At 35.0% G+C, this 11,645-nt stretch overlaps 1 long non-coding RNA gene and 1 pseudogene across 6 annotated transcripts; one reads left to right on the forward strand and one right to left on the reverse strand.

Moving 5' to 3' along the window:
- Positions 1-1,739: 1,739 nt before the first annotated feature.
- On the forward strand, positions 1,740-4,898 carry LOC145047426 (uncharacterized). Of its 5 annotated transcripts, XR_013682229.1 has the most exons (9): positions 1,741-1,948; positions 2,015-2,116; positions 2,261-2,610; positions 2,915-2,971; positions 3,056-3,113; positions 3,225-3,413; positions 3,817-3,934; positions 4,174-4,335; positions 4,440-4,898. It is a non-coding gene; the product is annotated as an uncharacterized LOC145047426 (long non-coding RNA). The 5 variants fall into 5 exon arrangements; XR_013682230.1 differs by having other exon boundaries at positions 1,740-1,991; positions 2,065-2,116; positions 2,261-2,971; XR_013682228.1 differs by having other exon boundaries at positions 1,740-1,948; positions 2,261-2,971; positions 4,174-4,340.
- A 1,837-nt stretch (positions 4,899-6,735) lies between these two features.
- Positions 6,736-8,651, reverse strand: LOC144998012 (protein RMD5 homolog pseudogene; annotated as a pseudogene). Its single transcript, XR_013660055.1, has 3 exons — positions 8,494-8,651; positions 8,277-8,318; positions 6,736-8,054 (listed from the first exon to the last, which is right to left on the reverse strand). The product of XR_013660055.1 is annotated as a protein RMD5 homolog pseudogene (transcript).
- Between the last annotated feature and the right edge of the window lie 2,994 nt (positions 8,652-11,645).

The following is an 11,645-nucleotide window of genomic DNA, read 5'->3' on the forward strand; positions in this document are numbered from 1 at the left end:
AAGAGAAAATATGATTTTTCCCTCATATCTCCCCTCTTTCCTTTAGTGCTAGAGTTTCTTGTGTTTTGAGTGTGACGCATTAGAGGCGATCATACTTTTGGAGCTAGTTTTTCAAGAAGATTATCAAGAGTTTTTTATTTTCTTAATTCGACTTAAGTTAAAAGTTATGTGGTTCTATTCATGAATTAGGTTTCATAGGGTTTATAGTTTTTGTTTTAGAGGTATGTTCCTATTCATTGAGAATAAACATAGATCCAATTTAGATTGCATGTACCCTTAAAAGTTAAGTTAAATTTTATATGTACAAACTGATTGTAACCTAAAACCCTACTAAAACAATCACCATACCTTAGTCATAGACAAAAATTCGTAAAAAAGTAATAATAAAATCTTATGTGACGTCTAAATGAAATGCTTTTTTCATAGGTAAAACAATTAACAGACTCCTTAACCCAATAGATTAAATTAGGTATATACATTTTTATTTTATAGGTAAACCAAAAAATATTGAACTTTCACTTGACAGTTTTGCTCCCTCAACTTTTAGGTTTATACATTTTAATTTTATTTTACTAGTTATATTATAAATATAATAATTATTAATTGTAATATCATCTTACATATTAGAATGATATCAATCGATCATAACTATAAAATATAATCTGAACAAAAGTATTAAAAACAGAAAAGGTCATTATTTTATTCCAATGCATGAGTGTAGTGTGATCTTTTATTTCACATGTATATCTAATAGAGTAAATTACACGGATGGTTCTTATGGTTTAGTGTAATTTGCATATTTGGTCCTTAACTTAATTTTTTAATTCGGTAAGTCCTTACTTTTGTTTCTGTTACGTGTTTGGGCCCTATCTTACATAAAAAGATTATTTTTCCCTTGATTTTTTAATTTATTTAAATAAACAGACCCCCAACCCCACTCCTCTCACCTTACCGTACCTACACCACCATTTTTCTCTATTTAAATAATAGTCTTTTGAGTTAAAAAAATAAGTAAGGGACTAAACACACAATTATCCCAAACTATGGGGACCATTCGTGTAATTTACTCTATGTAATATTCTTTTATATATATATATATATATATATATATATATATATATATATATATATATATATATATATATATATATATATATATAGGATATAGATCCGGTAAGAAATTTTTTTTAGTAGGAAGGTAAGAAGTTTTTTTTCTACATATTTTTTTGACGAACAAAAAAAATGAATCACTAGATGATTCATTTGTAAGATGATTCACAAGAAAAAATTCTCAAAAAAACATCTTTATGATTCATTTTTAAGTAAATTAAGAAAAAAATCACTTCGATGACAATTTTAGTGAATAACAACAAAATCATTATATAAATGAATCATCGAGATGTTTTTTTGAGAATTTTTTCTTATGAATCATCTTACAAATGAATCATCTAATGATTCATTTTGTTTGTTCGTAAAAAAAATATGTAGAAAAAAAACTTCTTACCTTCCTACCAAAAATTTCCTTCTTATTTGATCTTGAATCTATATATATATATATATATATATATATATATATATATATATATATATATATATATATATATATATATATATATATATATATAAAAGTTGGACTGTTAGGAATAGTGAACTATGGGTTTTTTTTGGGTAGAATTCGTCCTTGATTTATGTTGGTATCTCTTACTTTCTCTTTTATGTAGTAAATGCTATTTTGTATAAAGTTTATGTACATGTCTCTGTCCACCGCTTCTACTTCCAATAAAAAACAAACACAGATTAGCCACATCTCCACCGCTTCATCTTTCTGGACATCACCGCTCCATCTTTCTACAAATTAAGAAGCTTCCATCGGCTCCAAAACCCACCGTCTCTCTCTAAAAGCGTCAACCTACAAGAAGAACCATTCCTACTCCGCTTCTCCTCTAAGGTCTGCTTCTATCTCTCTTCTTCTCCCGACTTTCTCCTCTAAGGTGTGCTTCTATCTCTCTTTTAGTATTTTGTGAAGAACCGTGATTGAATCGTTTCGTTGCAAATCAATCACAGAAAGACTGGGCTTCCGATCTCCAATCTTCACCGCCACCAACTCTCCGATCAGGTAATGAATTTCCTTTTTTAGGTTATCATCTATTTGATCGATCAAATAACTGCTTCAATTCGACTCATACACAAATATTCTCTAGTTATTTCTTTGTTTTTCTTCATTAATTGATGGAAAAAACCTCGCATTTGGGGTGGATAGGATGGGCGGTAGAAGCGGTGATGATGTTGTGACCGAAGGTATTGAATCAAGCAAGGCTGAATGTGTAAGTTCTCATAATTGAACTCCTATTTGCATGATTTTAGGTGTGATGTGCGACGGGTGTCGTTTGGCCACCAATTTCCCTATTTCAGTTTTCGCCTCCCTCTCCTGAACCTCTCTGTAGAGCACCACTGATTTAACATGCCAAAATCAGAGACGTCGACCCTTCTTCAAAAAGCAGACGATGCTTTCTCCACAGCTTCCTCTACCGGTGCAACTACAATTATGCTTCGAGTGGCGAAGTAGCTAGGTTCGATCTGGTGTAGCAGGATGTTGATCAATTTTTTGATGTAAACCCTAATTTCTTTTCAGTTTTGGGTTTTGGAAAGCATAATCTTTGCTATGGACTAATGATTGTTGATATATTAATATATGGTCTTCCTTTTCTTTTTTGAGATTGTCTAAAACTCCCATATTTGGCTTTTACTTATTTTTGATATGCTTTAGTGCTCATTGACTCTTATCTGTGTTGGTGGTAGCTAGCATAGTCAGGTGAATTTGTGATGTAGATGAAAGGAACATAAAAGATAGAGGTGCGGGATTCTATAAATGTTTATGGCTGGATGTTTAATCTCATCTCTTTTGTTTTTTTAGGTTGTGGCATTTCTTGCACCCATGGAAATAACGTCCACCCAATTTCATGTTGATAAGGTATCTTTCTGGTCATTTGACATTAAAAAAATGGTTTTTTTATACTTATTGCGACTAATTTTGTAAAACTTTTCATCTTACTAGGCACACTTTTATCACTAGAAAAACATGCACCAAATCTGCAAAGTTTGGATTTATCATGGTATAGTAATATGACAATTAAGCTATTGGATTGATTGTAGATATCTATTTATCATCAAAATCAGTCATATTATTTGGGGGCACTCAAGTATGTATTTTTAATTTTTGTTAGGTAAATATATAAAATAAAGCTAATGTGAGGTTATTTTTGGAGAATGTGGATGCATTTTTTAATGCACTTTTAGATGAGAAGGTGAAGGGGGTTGGTTTAAAAGAGAATCAAATATTGAAAAACATTGAGGTGGCTGATCTTCTACAATTGAGATATTCATCAGCATGTTATGCATTTGATGCTTTATGGGTATGCTTTATAATTCTTTTGTTCTGCTTCAGATATGCTGATGCTGTCACTACTCAATAATTAATTTTTTTTTATCAATATGTATGAATGGTGGTTACTGGGAACTTTCAAAATATGTGCATTGGAAGTTACCACAAAGGGAAAGATAATTTTTCAGTTTCTACAAGTGTAATGACTTTATAAGGCTTCAACACACGAACACATGTTCAGTTTTCTTGGTTTTGAGTTACTAATGTAATTCACATATCCATTATTGTAAATTTTTGTTGGGTTCTATTACCCATTTATTATCCAGATTAGCAACTTATTTATTGGTTTATACTTATGAAACAGAAGATAATATTAAATGACCTTAGATGATTTACATCTATTTATTTATTTATATTTTCCCAATTTTACGAAGATGGAAAACCAAAACCGTACAAGATGTATGTAATGTTGCTAAAGAAGTAAAGAAAAATCTCAAAAAGTAAGCGACAATGCGTCCGGAAAAGCAGAGGAAGCTACCAATGCTGCTAAAGGTAAATTGAACTAAAGACCAAACAATCTTACTTAATTATAACAAAATATTAAAATTTGCTAATTCCAGTCTAACATGTTTTCAGCTTCTTGTATTTTAGAAGTACAAGTTTTTTTTTAATTTTATATTTGGTTCAAGATATTAATGACATTAACTATCGCGTGTCAGTTAATTTTGTTTTTATTAAAATGATACTTTAGGATCCGATGATAATTAATTGGTCTGAGTTTTATATTCCAGGTTTTTTCTGAGAATTATGTTTGATCTGTATATTGAAACTGCTGGATTGCATTTATCAAACAATCTTTAGTCTGAGTTTTACAAATACAATCTTTAAGACTTGAGGGCGGCTTTTTATAGAAGAAGTGGTGGTGTGGCATAAACTTGATCATCCAGATGCGAGTAAGGTCTATAAACTTTCATATTTAACATAATCATGCAAATTTTAGGGAAGTTGATGTAATTTATAACTTATAACATCATAATTTGGTCATATTTTTATGCAGTTCGTAGGGGGTGGGGTAACTATGTGTTCATCAGCACTGCAAGTAGAAACCGAAAATGGTCAAATTGGAATGTCAAGCAACATTTGTTGTGTTTTGGTGGAGTATCTCCTTGGGCCTACATGTCTTGCTTGCTTTCAATTGTTTTCATCAAAGTTTTGTGTTATAGATTATTCATCTACAACCATTGACCGTTGACGAGAGCACAAAAGTGCAGGTTATCAACTCAAGTGACACTGGCCTAAGAGATGCATCTCCGGTTTTGTAGTAAATTTGTGAGAGCGACTCAAAATACAAATGTACAAAGAAAAACCGAAAAAAAAAAATAAAAAAAAAACTCACATCCGACCCCACAACGCGGGGTCACTCACCTAGTTTTTATAAATGCAAGTGAAATACTTTCTCAAAAATGTGTTATAAATGTGATCTCTTTATTTAATATTTTTTTTCTCTTTTTATAAATGCGAGTGAAATGCTTTCTAAAAATTGTGCTATAAATGTGATTTTTTTTATTTAATAATTTTTTTCTATAATAAAGTAATTCGAATTAAGTATATAGGAATAATTGATTTTGGTATAATTTTGTGTTAATATAATTTATAAAGTTATTGTGATAAAAAGGTGCAATGCAATTTAATAAAAAAAATCTAATTAATAGAAGGGTTAATGTAACAAATTAGGCATCTATGTCTCTTAAATTTCTCTTAAGGTCATTTTGACTTTTACTATTATACTACGGGCGTGTTCGGCACGCAGCGTTTGAAAGTTTCTGGTTTTTAGCTTTTAAGAAACGCTACTAAGAAAGAAAAAATTTGTTCGACGACATGAACGTTTAGCTTTTAGCCTAAACAATACGTTCCAAAATCAAAAGCTACATGGAGTAGCTTTCAACTAAATGCTCCAAACTCAAATGCTACCAGTGACGAATCTAGAACAAAAATTCACATGGTTCCCAAATTAAGTGAAGCCAATAAAAAAAAACAACACTTTTGGTGGTCGGGTCAGGTCGGGTCATGTACCCTAAAAAAGATTAACCGGTTCAATCGGTTATAATCAATTAGGCACCACCGATTAAAAATATTAAAAACCGATTGAAATATAACTAAAAAAACCATTTAACGGAAAACCAGTTAATTATTAGTTCATTGATAAAGCGGCAAACAGAGAGTGAAAGTGTTTGGCATGTGGACTTTTTTTTTTATTAAAATAATTTATTTATTTATTGATATTTTAAGAGTGCCGATTAAGAATGATAAACTTTTTATTATCAATCATATAATTTAAAATAACAAATTGCCCTAGTAACTTATATTTTTATCATCCTAAAATGGTTTTTTAAGATATTTTTTAAAAAACAAACTTAAGGTAGATTTTTTATTTTTTCGTGGTTCCTAATTTTTCTGCTATATATATTGTAAATAGAATTAAGAATTTAGGTAGGTCCTGGGACCTACCTATATCCTTGTTAGTTTCGCTCTTGAATGCCACTTGCTACCAAGCTACCAGCTATTTTTGCCGAACAAGCTCTACATTCTCTTATAAACTTTGTTTTCGTTTCATTACAATATTAAAGTGGATTTCAACTTTATGTGGTAATCATGGAGGTTTTTTATTATCGAAATCTCGCAAGATCATATATCTAAAATAAAGCAACTATAAGTGTATAAATAAATACATACATTATATAATATTTGATGTGGGTGGACGTTATATAAGATTTGAAATATCATTTTATGGTGTTGAAATCCGCTATAAGACTAGGTGGTACGAGCCAAAAACGTCGTGAAGGAGCTGATGTGGCAAAACCCCAGCATCGTTAAGGCCAAGCAAACACCACCCCCTTAGGCATTGCAATGTAGACATAACGTTGCTTAATGGGATGAATTAAATAATGACATGAGACGTGAAAATTCTTTTGGTGTGGGGGTATTGTGACAATTTCCTATTTAAAATGGTATCGTGTTAAGATGATGTGGCATGAGATCTGGAAATAGAAATGCCGTTAAGAGGAGTTATAGGCCTAATGTGTAATGAAAATAGGATTTGATATAATCAAGAGACATTGATTAAAGTCTTAAACTATGTATTATTGATAAATTGATTAACTAGAAATTCCAACTACTTCAATTCTTTTATTAAATAATGGACGATCTGCTTCCCGATAGATTTAACTTCCCTAGTTTCATCATAGTTAAAGAATAATAGTCATTAAAGAACATTTATATTGAGGCAAAAAAACACAAAGAAACTACTCTTTTCGTAACACTTTTTTTTTTCATTCCATGTTAGAAAAGTGGTGAACACAAAACTATGTCGAAGAATTGGACGAAAATTCCAAGTCTTTTGCAACAATTTTAAAGGCATGCTAATACAATATCCCTAACCCGCTTCGAAACAACAAAAACATCGACTCAAATCCAACATTCACAAAAACAATTGCCGGCACTGAGCAGCCGACACACCAAGAACACAACAAGTCGGACATTTAAACACCTGACTCCATTGGTTCGACAGATTCCTAATGAATTGCCAACTAAAAACATGACCACAAGGTAACATCACCGCCGGATTATTTTTATCGCTTTGTTCCCAGGTCACCGGACAAACAAAAACCGAATGAAACTGAAACTCTCTTCCCAACTCCACATCCACCGGAGACTCCTTCATTGCCGCCCATTCCTCCCTACTGATCATCGCCAGATTAGCAAAATCCAAAAAGGTCGGCAGCCCTTGAGCTCCGGCCTCCACAGCCACCGCCAAAGGGTTCTTCAAGGACATCCCCATCGAACCATAGAATTGGACCATCAGCTCGTGGCTCACCTCCGTCCATTTTTCCGGCGATAATAAGTCGGAATATGGTGACGTTTCGAGATCTTCCGGCCATAATAAGCAGCCCGTGATTTCTAAAAACTCTTTACTGCGAATTGAAGCAAACGGGGATAGGTGAGTTTGGGCAAATTTGTTTGCCTCCGATCGGTTTGCTTTAAAAATCTCCAAGAATTGAAGTCGCCGGAGGTCAAACTCAAGCTTTGACCCAACCTGTTGAAGTTTCTGACGATTAACACACATCCAACTCAGAGCAGGTTCCAGATTTCTAGCTTTCAATGCGTCGAGAATCTCATGCATTTCTGAATATTTACTTCTTACCCGAAACATATCGGGTTCTTGAGATTCGTTTAACAAAATATCTGCGACATCAAAGCGACGTTCATGGTAAAGTAGGTTTAGAATGATTTGGTTGACTATATGCGAGTCAAACTCCGCGTTTATGTATGCTTTTGATATATCTGTCTCAAAGAATTTGCCTAGGATTTTTGGGTAGTTTTCAAGATCAACCGTTAGGTCCTTCTTTAACATCTTTAACTGTTCTTTTACACTATATGCATTGAACTTGTCGATCAGGTGTGTGATCACTGATTTATGATCGATAGATGAGGAAGCGTCATCGTTGGCTGATTGAAGGTCGTTGATTGCTTGTTGAATTTCATCTTCAAGCTTGTCGATCAGTTGGTGGTATTTAGTCGTGGATAGTTCTTGTGTCTTCGCAACTCGATCAAATTCTTCTCTAAGGCCTTTCAGATCCATACTGATATATATCTACTTAAACCGACAAATTTTCTGCAAAAGAATCAGACGCGCAAATTTTCAGGTCCAAAAGATTGAATATCAAGGAGACGAAATCCAAAATTAAGTTCGCTCGAATTTTGATGTGAACGATCTAAATAGCAACGCTAATACTTCTGATGAGAAAGGAACAATGAAAATGAAATCGTATGAACATATAAACTGTTATCGATCGTATAAAAGAATAAAATGCAGATCGAAACGAGAATTAATTACCTCTTTAAAAGTTCAGCACGTCACAAGATATTTCAGAAATCCCTGTGATAAGTCAGACAAATAGAGGATTAGAGGCGGAACATTATGAAATCAAACTTCAGAACATGCAATGATGCAGATATAAGAAATACGGAAGGAATTATGTTCTCTTTTTCATATCAAGAATCATGAAGGATCAAAGAAAGAAATTAGGGTTTAGCGTTGCATTAGAACTTACTGTAACTTGTAGAATGGAATCAAAGCAGATGTTAACGAAGATAGCGAGAGTGTATGCACGTATGTTGAAATCATCAAGCAAAATTTGGGGGATTAATCAACAGCGATTGAAAGTTATATATAGAGTTTGAGAATTGAAGATGGTAGTGTGCACCAGTGACTCAGTGAGGAATGAGGATGATGAATCAGTTGAATGTGTCACTAACGTCTATATATTTGCTGTTATCGCTGTTTGTGTTTGTTTATTTTCTGTTAGAAGGCGTTATAACAATTAATATAACTACCGTATCTTAATTAAATTACTACAAAACTACAATAGTGTGTGTGGTATTCAAAAAAATATTAGATGTGGTTAAAAAACATAGGTTCAAAATCAAAGTATTTATATGATTTCGTCCAAAAAAATTAAAAAAAAAAAACGATTATATCATTGTATTTTATTTTTTGTGTTTTTTTATAATTATTGTAACACTATTTTAATTAAAAATAAATAAAAAAAGATATCCCCTACCCCACCCACCACTCTCTCTCTCTCTCTCTCTCTCTCTCTCTCTCTCTCTCTCTCTCTCTCTCTCTCTCCACAAAACCCATCTTCATCATTCTGATTTTCCGAAAAATGGAATACCACCACTACCATCTAATGAAAATTTGAACTTGATTCATACACACACATTCTCTCTCTCTTTCTCTCTCTCTCTCTCTCTCTCTCTCTCTCTCACGTACAGATAAAGTTAAACAAGATGAAGATCTAGGAAACATATGAAGATGAAGAAATTAGGGGAAAGAGAAGATGAAGATCTTGTGTTTATCTCATAGCTAATACACAAATGCCAGAATTCAGGGGAAAGAAATCAAGTTCTTGCCTTCAAACACGACCATACACATACAATCCATAAATCGATATCTTGCCTTCAAATCTCATCTCGTCTTCAGATCTCGATTGTGGAGATAGATTTTGATTAGGGTTAGAGATAGATCTGACGACATCACAGTTTGAAACCCTAGCGTTCATCGGAATGGCGGCGACGGTTTATTGCTAGGGTTTTCGCCGACAAATTGCTAGGCGGCAACGACTGATTGCTAATCCAGATCTTGAACGAAAACCATAATCGACAGCTTGAAGCAAAAACAAAAACGAGAAGGGCAGCGACATCAGTTTTGACTAAGGATCTGAAGATCTTTTTGTTGACTATGTGTCATTTTCCGATCGTATAGTTTCTTTTTCTTCTCTTAAAAATCAAGGGTATTTCAGATCAGAGATTTCTAAGAGACCGGTGGTCGACGGTGGTTTTGGTGGCATAATGATAATTTGGTGGTTGTCCTTTCCAGTGAAGACGAACACCCTTTCATCCATTTCTCCCCTCTGTTGAAATCAAAGACCTAAGTTTACACCTTTTTAGTATAAGCTTAAATCAAGAAGTTCATTCAAACGTTAATTATCTTTAGAAATCAACACCTTTTCATTCATCCATTCATACAATATTTGGAGAGAGAGAGAGAGAGAGTATCGGTAGGGATGGGGGTGGGGTGGGCCCAATTCTTTCATTTTTAATTTTTAATTAATAAATTATTAAAGAAAGTATAAAAAAATACATAAAAAAGGGCAAAACAGTCGTTTCAAGTTCTCCAATGACCAAAACTGTAACACCCAAAGTTTGGAAAGCCAAGAAAAGAAAGAAAAACCCCAATTTTAAGGGCGACTCGGCGAGTCCGAGCGGGATCCGGGTCGAGGAGTAAGTGACCGACTCGGCGAGTCGGCCAAGGTGACTCGGCGAGTCTGGTCTGAATGAGGAAAACCCTAAAATCGGGACTTGGAGCCTATTTAAACGCCTCATTCTCTCCCCTAAGGTTCCTTTACTGCCTCTTTCACCCAGGACATCAAACCCTAGCCGCCACATCCATTGATTGAGCCATTTGTTGCCTTGGAAGGTGCATTGAAGCTTGAAGAAGGAAAAAGGAACTTGGAGGAGCAAGAAAGGACTATAGATCTGGGATTGTGAGTTCATTCTGAGCATTTGGAGGTAATAAACTAGTTCTTGGACCCCTCTTTGCACCTAGATCTATGTGTTGTTGTTGGGGTTTTTAGCCATGATGTTATTCTTTCAAGTTAGAAGCCAGATCTGATGTTGCTACTTCAGATCTAAGCATATGATGGTCTTGAGAAGAACAAAGTATCAACCCTTGAGTGGATCATGGAGCCTCTTTGCCTTAAACCCTAGTTCATGGTGTATTTTGCCTAGATCTCCTTCTCTACACATAAAGTTTGCAACTTTACGTGAGGAATGGGCTTGGGAAGGGTAGATCTACAGTTTGGAGTCCATGCATGACTCAAAAGTCCTCTGCATGTAAAGGGATTTGAATAGACTCGGCGAGTCCTTTGAGTGGACTCGGCGAGTAGCATGAAGTTGTGGAGCAACTCGACGAGTGGGATGAACAACTCGTCGAGTCAGATGAAGATTGCCTTGTACTCGGCGAGTCTGTTCTTGGACTCGGCGAGTCAGGATGCGAAACCCCAAACCCTTCAAGTTGAGACTTGAATCAGTGATTCGGGTGGAGACTCAGTGAGTTGGACAGGTCAGGACTCAGAAGTCGGTAGACTCGGCGAGTCGAGACGCGAATGGAAGGAATCTGAACATTTTGAACTCAGCGAGTCAGTAGGGTGACTCGGCGAGTAGGGTTGACCTGGAAGGTTGAATTTGACCAGGGTTGACTTGGTTGTCTTTCGGGGGTCAGTTAGACTCAGTATTGCTTTGATATTGGTAGTTCGGGGAGCAGGAGTTCAGTGAGTTGCCGGGCGGCAGCTAGTGAGATCATCAGCAAGTTCAGCCAGTGCAGGTGAGTTTCCCTTTGTGTGAATGGGTCTAAGGCCATAATGTCGGCCCATGTAGTTATGAGTAGAAGACTCGGGGGTTAGCCCTAGGCACAGTATGCTAGTATGATATTCAGGATGAGGTCCAGTAATAGCGAGCGGGTGCCCAAGGATTTGTTTATATGATAGATTATACTTGTTGTCTGTGTGATACATGTATGTGCATGGTAGGGAGGTGAGTGTGGGCGAGGTCCCATATATCACCAATAGCAGAGTGTGGATGGGGTTCCATATCTCATCAGTAGCAGGACTTGGGCGAGGCCCAGGATAGGCGACACCTTAGG

Source organism: Lactuca saligna, chromosome 5, assembly GCF_052625555.1.
Source record: "Lactuca saligna cultivar CGN05327 chromosome 5, ASM5262555v1, whole genome shotgun sequence".
Taxonomy (NCBI): domain Eukaryota; kingdom Viridiplantae; phylum Streptophyta; class Magnoliopsida; order Asterales; family Asteraceae; genus Lactuca; species Lactuca saligna.